The sequence below is a fragment of the Pipra filicauda genome, unplaced genomic scaffold (genome assembly GCF_003945595.2).
Source record: "Pipra filicauda isolate LSUMZ 115617 unplaced genomic scaffold, ASM394559v2 scaffold194_size2289513_pilon, whole genome shotgun sequence".
Lineage (NCBI taxonomy): Eukaryota > Metazoa > Chordata > Aves > Passeriformes > Pipridae > Pipra > Pipra filicauda.
This window is the reverse complement of record NW_024104303.1, coordinates 2,147,593-2,158,971: the sequence shown is the minus strand read 5'-3', so window position 1 is coordinate 2,158,971 and position 11,379 is coordinate 2,147,593. Positions and strand designations below refer to the sequence as shown.

General features: G+C 40.2%; 1 long non-coding RNA gene across 1 annotated transcript; it reads right to left on the bottom strand.

Annotated features, from left to right (window-relative positions):
* Window positions 1-816: 816 nt before the first annotated feature.
* On the bottom strand, window positions 817-4,981 carry LOC120323088. Its single transcript, XR_005563231.1, has 2 exons — window positions 4,852-4,981; window positions 817-1,120 (listed from the first exon to the last, which is right to left on the bottom strand). It is a non-coding gene; the product is annotated as an uncharacterized LOC120323088 (long non-coding RNA).
* Between the last annotated feature and the right edge of the window lie 6,398 nt (window positions 4,982-11,379).

The window sequence follows — 11,379 nt, the reverse complement described above, 5'->3', positions numbered from 1 at the left end:
TGGGAGACAGTATTTTTCAGTAGTGTCTAAGTGTTGTTATTTTTACTGAAATAATAATTAGCCCCTTCTCTCTCTTCCAGAGCTTCAGCACTACAAGTAACTAAAACTTTTCCCAGAAGGTGCTGTGTCCACAGTGGGATGGGAAATACACATATCCCCAAAGAAGTACTGTGGGACTGAAGATTTAGCTGCCCAAAACTGGAAAAAAAAAAAGCCGCTTACAAAACACGGGATAGGGCCTGTAATATTAGCTGAACAATAAAAACTTTGGATATATTTAGTTAATGAAAGCTCTTGCTGGAAGGTAAGATTGGGTCATTTATATCTGCACAATAACAGCCCCAGTGCAGAACATATGAATACCAGATGGCTGGAACTGTTCCATTAATGAACTGATGCTTTCATTGTTCTGAATTTGATTTTGTAGCTTTTTGCTTATAATGATTTGATTGCACCATTAAAAACCTTCAATAACCTCAGAATTCCTCAGAATGCAAAAGAGGAGATGCCTCTGTCCCCAGTTTCCACTGACCTTAAATAGGATCTGCAGCTGTGCAACACCTCTATAAGTCAGGCTGATGAATACATTTCATGGTGTTTTCTTAGTTTTCCATTTAAATAATGTATGCAGGATCCATGAACAATATATTCTTCTAAGGCATAGGAAAATTCATTCCAGGTGTTCAGGTGACACTCTGTTAGAGTCAATGGGGTTATCCAGTGATGAGTATTTAGAGCAAAAGAAAATCATAGCTGTGTGTACATAGAGAGAAATTCCTTCCAGATATGTGCAAATACAGGAACAATATCAGGTAGTAGGACATACACTACTCCTCCAAAGCAGATGCCTCCTTCATTAAACATAATTCCTATTGCAATAATCTTCCCAGTCTCCAGGCTTCATTAATGAACAGTCTAGGAATTCACTTCTTGTGTATGCTACACAGCCAGATTCATTTTTCTGGCTCACACACCTCCTGCGTAAACTTGACTCCAACACTGATGGTGTCTTCACTGTGGCTCTGCAGACATCCTTTGTCACAATAGACCTAGTGCAGTTAGGTGACAAACGTATTTCTGTCCTTTGTGGCTTATCTCTGATATTCACATCTGAACAGACCTTATGGACAGGGAAAAAGAAAAAAGAAATTCAAGTCCTAAATATTGATTAGCAGTGAGCAAACCCTTTCTACCAGACCTGGGCTTCTGCTATATACCTATCTTTGAAGTGCCCTGAGATGCTTTGAAAGACTCCAATCTTTGGTGTCAGAAGTGACACTAAGTCTCTTATTTCTTATTTTACTTCCATTTCTGTTCTTTTGAAGTTGCACTAGTTAGGAAAGCTAAAAATAAAGTAAAACCAAACCAAAACAAAAAAAACAGGAGGGAAGAAAAGGGAAGTAGATGAATGTGGATGCAGACAGCTCACAAGAGCCTTGGAGGCAAGGTCTACTTTCTTCTGTTCCAGGGGGCTCCTTTTTCTCCTAGCTTCACTAAACCTCTGCTGGTGTTGGTAGAGATTAGCTGTCTCTGATACAGCTTTTTGAGGCAGGGTCACACTAAGAAAGAAGCAGAGGTCAGGTGGCAGGGGAAGATTTTCATATCCACCCTCCGTAGCATGAAGGCAGGAGACATGGATACCAGGTAATAGAGTTGGCAGTCCATGTTTCTAGGCACTCTATTTCCCTAAGAAGAACACAGATTTTTCCTAGGGTGCTCTGTGAGATTTGTTCCTCCTGGACTTCAGCATCATATCTCATGGACATTAAAGACAGTGAGAGATCTGCAGTGAGGACAATCCATGACAGGATTCACACCACTGTCTCATTGTGATATATATTTGTTCCACAGACACCGTAGGGTATATAACACCCACCCCAGAGGTGTTGGGTACACAGGAAAGCTGCAGGAAGCCTGGAATATTGGGAGAGGATACTCTGAGGCACCTCAGAGAGAAAGAGATGTGTAAATTTGGATTCAGTTCCCCATTCAGAGAGAGCAAGCCAGGATGGCAGAGACACCTCAAGGCTTTGCTCAGCTACACAGGAGCAAAGCCCATGTAAACCAGAAACACAGTTGCCACACCCTTAGGAGTGCTCTGCTGGCTGGCTGCCACAGCACTGCTTTTCCGATCAGGCCGATGCTGCGCACTCAGTGAAATCCCCCTGCTCTCTCTCACATGCATGGAGAAAAACCTTGGGGTCAGCCCAACCTTTTTAGTTAATAATTGAAGGTCTGATTGCCTGCTACTCCTTGCTGCCATTTAGAGTTGAATCACTGCTTGTGTTTATAAACCCACAAGCAGTTTACCGCATTTGTTTGCAAATGTTCTCTTAGTTCCTTTGTGCTGAGTTCACAGGGCAGGCACGGTAAGGGCTATGATGGAAAACAAGTAGAAAGCTATTTGTTTAATGCCAGTGCAGTGGGGCGACAGACTCCTAGACTTCATCAACTAAAGCCACTTTAAACCTGATAAAAGTCTAACCCCACGTTTTTTAACAGATCAGCACACCTTCCCTGATGGCACATCTGATTTATTGAGCAGCTGCCAGAAGTTGGCTGGCTCTGACTGTAGTTTTCCAAGATTTCTAGATGGCCAGTTCTCCTTTCTTTAAGTAGGAATAAGGTGTCCAAAGTGCCGAGGGAGGTCTGGTAATTTCCATGGTAACCTTTTCAAGACACACTTGCCCTGATGGTGACCCCCTCAGCACCGAAAGAAACAAAAAATAGCTCCAGCTCTGGCTTTTGAGCCATACCATAAAACAAACCTGGGGCCCCATCAGATTTTGGATTTAACTTTTGCTTTCAGGACCCTCTCAGGCAGCACAGAACAAAGAGTCACCCAGTGAGGGCAGGGAGGAGGCCTAGGAGGGCATACTCTGAGGGGACACCAGCCTGTGGAGGACCTGGTGCTGAGACAGAGAAACATCAGAAATGAGAAAAGCAAAAGCGAAGAAACAACAATGCATCAACCAAGTCCTCTGTGTCACCAGGCACATCTATGAAGGTGCTGAGTGCAGTAAAGACAGCAAAAAGGGAGGAGGAGAGGTTTCAGGAGCAAATCTGAGATGTTTATGCATTTGTTTACCTGTTTTATTTCTCAATACAAAATCAGTAACTAGCAGCTTGTATATTGGCAATAGAATAAATTGGCTGAAATTTTCTGTCACAAAACTAGGGCTTTCAGCTCATGACAGAAAGAAGTTATCTGGTAGGCAAAAGAATATATGTTGCTGATTCCTATAGTTTTGTTGATGGAAGTAATGGATATTAGGTTGTTCAGGACTAGAAATACTTGAATTCAATTCCTTGCTCTTCCATGGCTTAAGATCTTCAAGCCAAGGGTATGTACATGTTTCTAAGGAAAACATGCTTTATCAGTCATCAATTTTGCACATAAAGGATAAGTAGCCAAGGCAATGTCTGTGGCAGCTATTACACTCATGGTCAGGCTTAAATACTTTTCCCTGGGCCTTCAAATACATAAGTTGAATGAAAAGGGCCAGCCTGATTCTGCATGAGTCTAAGCAAGAGACATCCTGCCTTCCAGAAAGTAATAACTGTGTTAAATGGAAGGGAAAAAAGTGTACTGCATTACAGGAACAAGGCATTGACCTTTTCAGAGGTTAACAGGCAATGCATGAAATAGAGATTTTTTTGTTCATTAGGAGGAAACATGAGAGTGTAATTAGAAACAGGCCATGCTGTATAGTTTTGTCCACTACTACCATTCAACTCAGTAGAATAGAGGAAGGTACTCACTAGTTTGCAGGTTGAATTAACAATTGGAAATTTAACAGTGAATGTTTAAAATAGGCATTTTTTTTCCTCCATAGGCATTAGAGAGGAACCTGCAATTGAGTGCTTGAGCTTAAAATCTGAAGAATAATGGTAATTTTTTAAAAACATGATTTTAAAAATTATTTTGTAGTATAGTTAATAAAGGGAAACATACGTCATGTATCCTTAGATGGATGCAACAATAAGAGGCAATAAGAAAACAATAAGCACCACCTGAGACAAATCTCTTCAAATTGTTCTGGAACCTATTCACAGAAGATCTTGAGCCAAAATACAGTCTCTAGCTCATGAGCTGTGCATGAAGTCTGAAAACAAAGACTTTTTCTTTCTTTGAGGTAGGTCCATATGCCCTGTGAAGGTTAATGGGAACTGCAGAAGTGTTTGTCCTACAGGAAGGTGGAGTTAAAAACTGACATTATTAAATTGCTTGACCAGAAATTTGATCTTTAGCACCTACACATATATATTAAGACTATTTGATTTTTTCCCTTGTCAGCAAAAACTCTCATGAAAGTTGCAAAATGTTGAGGTTGAAGAGGAAGAAGTAGGTCAGGGTGCAAGGCTGTTCAACTTTTATACTGGGAGCCTTACCACCAAATTGCACACATTTGTGGCCATATACTTAAAATACATAACATAAAGGCTTTACAATCTGCACTGTTTGGGCTGTTTTCTGTTGAAGGTTATGAATTTGTTCTAGCTGAGAAGAACTTCTTAAGCCAGGGATTTGACCCAATCTCTTGGTCATAGAAAGGATTCCTGACTCAGGTGGAGCAACATTTGAATCACTGGAAACAATATCACTGTGCCTCTTTCCATTTAGCTGACTTCTGCAGAACAAGATTCGTAGCCTGAAAAAGACCAGAGATCTACTCCTTTTCAGACAAAATCCTCCAGACATATTTTGAGGCTCTGGTTTCATGGTCACTGATCCATCATCCCAGCAGTATATCTTACTTTTTAACACACATGAAAAAACATGTGTTTGAAAACACCAGATTGCAAGGACAAGAAAGAAGGATTCCCTTTAAGTGAATACAAAGAATCTACCTTTCTTTTTCAAGGCATGTCTGAGGACTATGAGCAGCTGGATGAGTGAAGTGAAATCCACTCCTCAGTCTTGGTTCTTCCCAGACAAGGGTAAATGGTACTGAATCTTCTTGCAACTCAGATGAGGTGAGTTTATGTGGCCCTGTAAGCACTGAATAAATGAAGTAACCTGTTGCGTGAGAAATCTGGAAAATCCTGATGCAAAATGATTTAAAATATATTTATGAGAGAACTGGCATTGCGTATAGTCTTTACATTTTAAATGACAATCTGTATTATGTTCTGAGTAAGCCTTTCAAATACTATGTTATATATTCCACCTTTATAAACTTTGCTAGAATAGCTTTTAAATTTGTTTGATTAAAGGATATATTCTCAGCCAAACTCTTCTGGACCCTCTTATTCTCTTTTGCCTTTTGAACTGTGACCCATTCTTTGTGCCTAGTGGGATTCAGCTAAGCTTTTACCTGCTGCAGTAAGTAAAAGACTACACTTTGAGGAGACGTAGTATCTAACAAGAAGAAGACCATGAAGTCATTCACACATCAACATGTGTAACTTGTGCAAACTCCAGAAATAAGTTACTGCCACAAAATAATAGGTCGTATAATCAATGATGAGTCCATGGTTGAAGTTAAAATCAAGTTCTCAGTGTCAGTAAGGGGGTAATGTAACTTAAGAGGCTTTATGTGTAGGGGTCCACACCACTGTCTGCACACCTAAGTAGCTTGACCTGTGACTCCCATTAGTACTTAAGGAGTGCAAAAAACCAATATCCCTCATCTTCAAAATAGGAATACTGCCTTGTATTTTAGCATATCCCTGGGAAACCTGGAGCAATGCACTCCTTGTGACTCAGGATGACTGGTTTCCAGATGCTCTTTTGGTCAGCCAGTCAAGCAAGGACTGTACGCAGTGCTGCTCCTCAAATTGCAAACCTCCTCATGCTGCTCATTCAGGAGAACAAATACCTGTTCTCCCTGGCATGAAGTCTAAGAATAAAAGGCAGCAGGACTTCTATATTCTGCTTCCCACTGAGTCAGGAGCTTGGGCTTTGTTACACTGAAGATTTATTGCTTTACATTGCTGGAAGTACAAAATACTCTGGGTATAAGAAACAGCAGATATCTCTTGGAGTAAGTACACTGCCTGTGCAGAGCAGAAAGAGCCCCTTTCATTATCCTCAGCATGATAAGAATATGCCTCTCTGTGTACCATCCCATTCTAGTTTCCACTCTGCCTCCAAGGGTCTACCAGGAGCAATAAATCCACTTCTCTTCTACTCACACGAAGATTTTATCTGGAAGAGGATTATCTTCAAGCAGATAATAAATGGTCACCTATAAAAAAAGCAGCTGTCTTCTAGGAAGTCACTATCCTTAGAAACTCCCATCAACATGCAGTGGTGGAAATCAGGCTGGAGGGAGGAGAAGTGGAGGAGAAGCAAGACGTGCAGCTCTGTGGTCCACCTCTGAGCTGGGCACCTGCTGCAATCCAGAACAGCTCCCAGGATTTCTGGAGCATGCCATGTTTGAAGAAGAGTGAAACTGAGAACAGAGTCCCTCAGGGTATGGGGTGTAGTGAGGAGCCTTGAAAACTGCAATTAATAGCTGCAGTCAAAAAAAATATGCCTTTTATTCTCATTTCAAATGCTCCATTTAAGTGCGTTAATGCAAAACTTGATCAAAGCGACAGCAGGGATTGTAAACTTTTGGGGGCAGAGTCTAGGTTTTGACAGTCTCCAGCAGAGTGAAACCGAGTTTGAGTGGAACCCTCAAGTGCTATACTTTAAAAATAATACTTTAAAAATAATAACAAAAATGCAGTTGATACATGGCCACCCCATACATCTTTGGCTGTTAGAAACATGTGACTCCTGGCTTTGAGTTTCAAATGACATAAAAGGTACATAGAATATCATTAATAGTAATCACATGCCTTGCTACCCACCTCTACTGATTCAGACACTGTCCTGGTTTCGACTTGTGCTTCACACTTTCAGCTCTGTGTAAACTAGAATTTCACTGTCATAATAACACAGACATGAACTAGAGGTCCTTGGTGACATCACAGACATGAGACTTGCCTCACTTTTCTAACTGGCAGTGGAAATGTCATACCTGACTCTCAGCAATGCAATAAACAGTATGTGCAGTGTAGAGGCACAGAACATGGAGGTGAAATAGGGGCCTCTGTGACAAAAGGAGGCCAATCTCCAAAAGTAAAATGAAACCTGTGCTGGGATTTTTAAATGATCATGTCACAGCTTGGAGCTGCTCTGTAAAAGTTCCATCCACCACTGTGCGATGGCAGACTTGATGGCTTACGGGAGGCAGAACTGTAAAAAGCCAGGAAACCATCAGATAAGCATAGTTCTGACACATAAAGTTGCTCTTCTACACTGCAGCAAATCTGAAAACCGGCTAAGTCTAAACATTCCTCCTTCTCTTATCCACAAAACACGTGAGATATGGATAGCTTGGTCTCAGGGACAACACCAGTGATGCAAACCTGGCTATGAAAACCTCTTCCGTCTCCACACCATCAGTTTGACTGCTGCCATTCAGAAAAACTCTGCCAAGGAGACACATTTGATTGAATCACACAGAGTGAAACAATTGGGCACAGAGCAGAAATCTTGGAAGGCTGTATAATGTTCCAAGGTTATAAAGCAGAGATTAATTAAAAAGACAGGAAGACTGAATTTGGCAAAACCAAATGTCTGGCATAATGACATAATAATAAAATGCCATTTGTCTTCAATATTACCCCATGGGTTTCATTGTTTCCTCTTGCAAAAAACATTATCTGGAGAACAGACAAAATTTCTGTTTAGTCCAAGGACTGTGGCTGTCTCCAGTCATCTATATGCTACAGCAGTAAGGCAGCAGCACAAATGAATTGTGCTTTTTTTTTTTTAGAAAAAAAATTTGGCCATACCTGAATATATCACCAAAGATGAACATTTTAAAAGCAAGCATATTTCTCTTTCAATTTTCTTAAGACTAGAGTCATCAGTGATGTCATAAATTTGTAAAAGAACCTCCCATCTCTCCTGCCAGCAATAAAAGACATGTTTTGTCCTATAGGCATGACTGATTTTAAATTTCATTTTAAGATTTGATCAACACATTGTTAATATATCTGAACATTTCAGGCAAAAAAAGGCTGGTGTTCAAAGACTGAGGCATCTGCTTGAAGCAGAAATGTACATGTCAAAGAACACATACTCCTTCTCATTCATGTCTCTTCTTTTCAAAGTACATATAGTTACTGACCTCCTTTGTCTCTTCATCTGTATCTACTTTAAAATGCCAGTCAGTTTACTCTGTGTAAAAGACTTCTAGGTTAAGTCTGATAAACATCTCTGTCTTACTGAACATCTCCTGTAATAAGTTATTCAGGGCTGTTTTCAGACAAGACCACCTTGTTTTTTTGCGAGCTGTGTTCTGACAGAAGCAACTACTACTGACCTTGGTAGAGGGATCATTATTAGCATGAGTGGGAAAGTCATCCTTCCTTTACAACTAACAAATGTATAAATAAAACCAAGCCGTACCAGTGTTAAAAGGTTTATGTCTACATTAGAAAAAAACCCCAAACTACCAAACCCAAGCCCATCACACATCTCTACTCTTTTTTTTATCTAAAACTGTGTAGCACTTGCCTTGTGCTGAAGTGAGCGATAGATTGCATGAAAGCTCTTGTGACTCAGGGCTACTAAAGTGCTTGTTTCTTGCTCAACTGCTTGCTTATCCTTCACTGCATCTTAGTCCTTTGCTGGTGGATCTGGAAACTATTTCTACTGCAGCACCACCTCTCCTGACCCTGAGGCTCCACCCGTGGGGATCAGGACTGTACTGTGCCAGATATAAACAGCAATTCATACTTTCTATAGCTTTCATTCTAAATAAGCAAGATATACAGACAGCATGAGACAAGGAAGAGTTATATTCTCTATTAAGAAATGAGGGATTTAGTGATTTGCTCAAAGCTCTGCATGTAATTGCTGTCAGAGCTAGCAATTGAAAACACGACTGGAGCTCCCAAGTGCTAGAATGAAGAAACTGGATTTGTGTAAAATTTGGTCAGCTCTGATTAAAAAAATAAAAATATACCTTAAAAAAATAAACCCAAAGATTTTATGTTTGATACTTATCAAAACATGCACAAATAAAATCCCTTCTTTCTCAAACCTAGATTCTGTGTACAGAAACACATGATGATGAAGTCAGTTTAAGTGGGTGAAGTTTAGTTTATTCCTCTGGAGCTGTGCCTGTTTACATATGGCTGAACTAGAGGTATTATGTTTTTGACAATGTATTCCATTAATATTTTTGTACATAGGCATATGCACATGCACCACAATCTCCAACTGCTGCCTGTTACTCTGTTTTTCAATTGTTTAAACTTTTCACCTTCCTGCTGAGTTCCTAATGGAACAGATTCCTAATGCCCTGGTTTCTGGCGTAGTGTTTTTATTGTTGTTGTTGTTGTTGGGTTTTTTTGTTTGTTTGGGTTTTTTTTAAAGGTTTGCAAACGTTGTCCAGCACTTTAAGCAAAAGCTTTAGTAATAAATATATAACACTGGGACCAATCCTTTTGCCCTTCCTCATACTGAGGTTCCTCTTTTGGTTTGAAGAGCAGAATCTGCTGAGCAAGACACTACTCAGCACAAATAACATTGGCAGGAGGTCCCACTAAGCAGAAACAGAACTTTGTCCTTCAGCCAGAAAGCATTTTAATTTCTGTGATGAAGAAGATCATGTTGCACTTTTGTTCCTACAGTCATAAGAGGAACAGTCAGTTCTCAGAAATACATGATTTTATTTTAAGCAGTTTTGCGTAGTAGAGGGAGCTGAGCTAACATTGCAGCTTAGAAAAATCAGAAAAAAACCCTTGAGTGTCAGATCGTCTTGCCCCTTTTGGTCTTTAAAAACACAGCTAGAAGGGCCTGGGAGTAATACACCAGCCAGGTGTGTTTGCATGAGGGTTGCACATGCACAGAGTAGTCTGAAATTAACGTCCAAAAATGTCTCCACAGGACACAGCCATGGAAAATGCTTGATCAGATGCTTCCAGTATCAACATTCAGATTTATTCTAAGTTACACCTTCTTCTTCCTACAACATAAAGGGCCCTAACTTAACCTGTTTGGTACAGTGACATAGCAGGTACTCACAGATCTCTGCTGTGCTAACCACCTCCTTATGACTGCAACTTTTTTCTCAGAAACAGGGTCTGTACTTTTAAAGGCCACAGGAAAAGACCATGGAAAATACAGAGTAGATGCAGTAACATAAAGCATGTACTGGAAAAGAAAGACAATGTTGCAAGAAGCTCCTTCTTTACTGAGGAATGAATTTGAGAAAAAGGAGAAAAGGCATACTGGAAGAATAAATTACATTGTCCAGGGACAGCATAAATGAAGCTGCATGTGGAACAGCTGGATATCATTCCAGTGTGCAAGAACTGGAGAAGCTGAGAGACGTGGACTACTTCTCAGGAAAGAAAAAAACACACAGTGAAAACTCTTGCAAAACTCACTGAAAATCTGCAGGCTGGGGAGTAAAGTGCCCAAAGAAGCAGACAGAGCAAGGAAAAATAATGCAAAAAAAAGTAAGTGAAGACCTAATGATTGAAGCAGAGACTACAGTGAAGCGGGGAAATGCAGGGCCTTGTCCCAGTGACAATCTGCAAAAGAAAAAAGGGACCAGTTGAAAACAAACATGATAAACATCTTCAGATTTGGATAAAGCAACACAGAAAAGACAAAAAATGTAATTAAGAGACACAGGACTTCCAGTGTTAGTTCCACCTTAATAAAACATCCAATGAAATATGGGAACTTAGCCAAGATATCATTAATATCACTCCAATAGAAATGTCAGCAATACAAGCTGCAGTTGAGAAGATGAAAAACAACAGAGCAGCAGTCAAAAAAGTCCTAGAAGTAATGCTAAGGATGTGTAACATCTGCAACTTAAAAGAAACCATGGTAGAGCTTGGCAGCAATGCCTGAGAAAGAAAAGAGATCCCTCCAGCACACTGAAAATACAAGATTACTGTTAAAATGCTCCAGAATGGGATCGAAAGAACCATGGTGTCTGGAAACGAGTTTTGAACTGTATCTAATCAGGAAAGTTTTCTGCAAGTGCATGAGGTAAAAGGAGCAGTGAATGGAAAATTTTTGGAACAGTTAGGATATAGGCTCAGCCCTGTACAGACCAGATACATCCACTTAGCCCACTGTAGATATATGAAAAATGAATCACGGGCTTTCAAAGCTCCCAAAATATCTTGAAGAAATCTTTGCTATTGAGTGTCTTTTGGTTCCAGTGAAGTTTACCTTATTGTTATTCATAAATGGCTGAGTTTCCCTTTCACTGATACTAGGATTTGTAATGGATGGGCTGTGTCAGTGTGCACTGACAATACAAATTCTGTGTAAGTTTGGACACTGCCTCTATGGTTTTGATAGCACAAATGTCCCTAGGTACAATTCATCGCCACAATGTGTCACAGTGT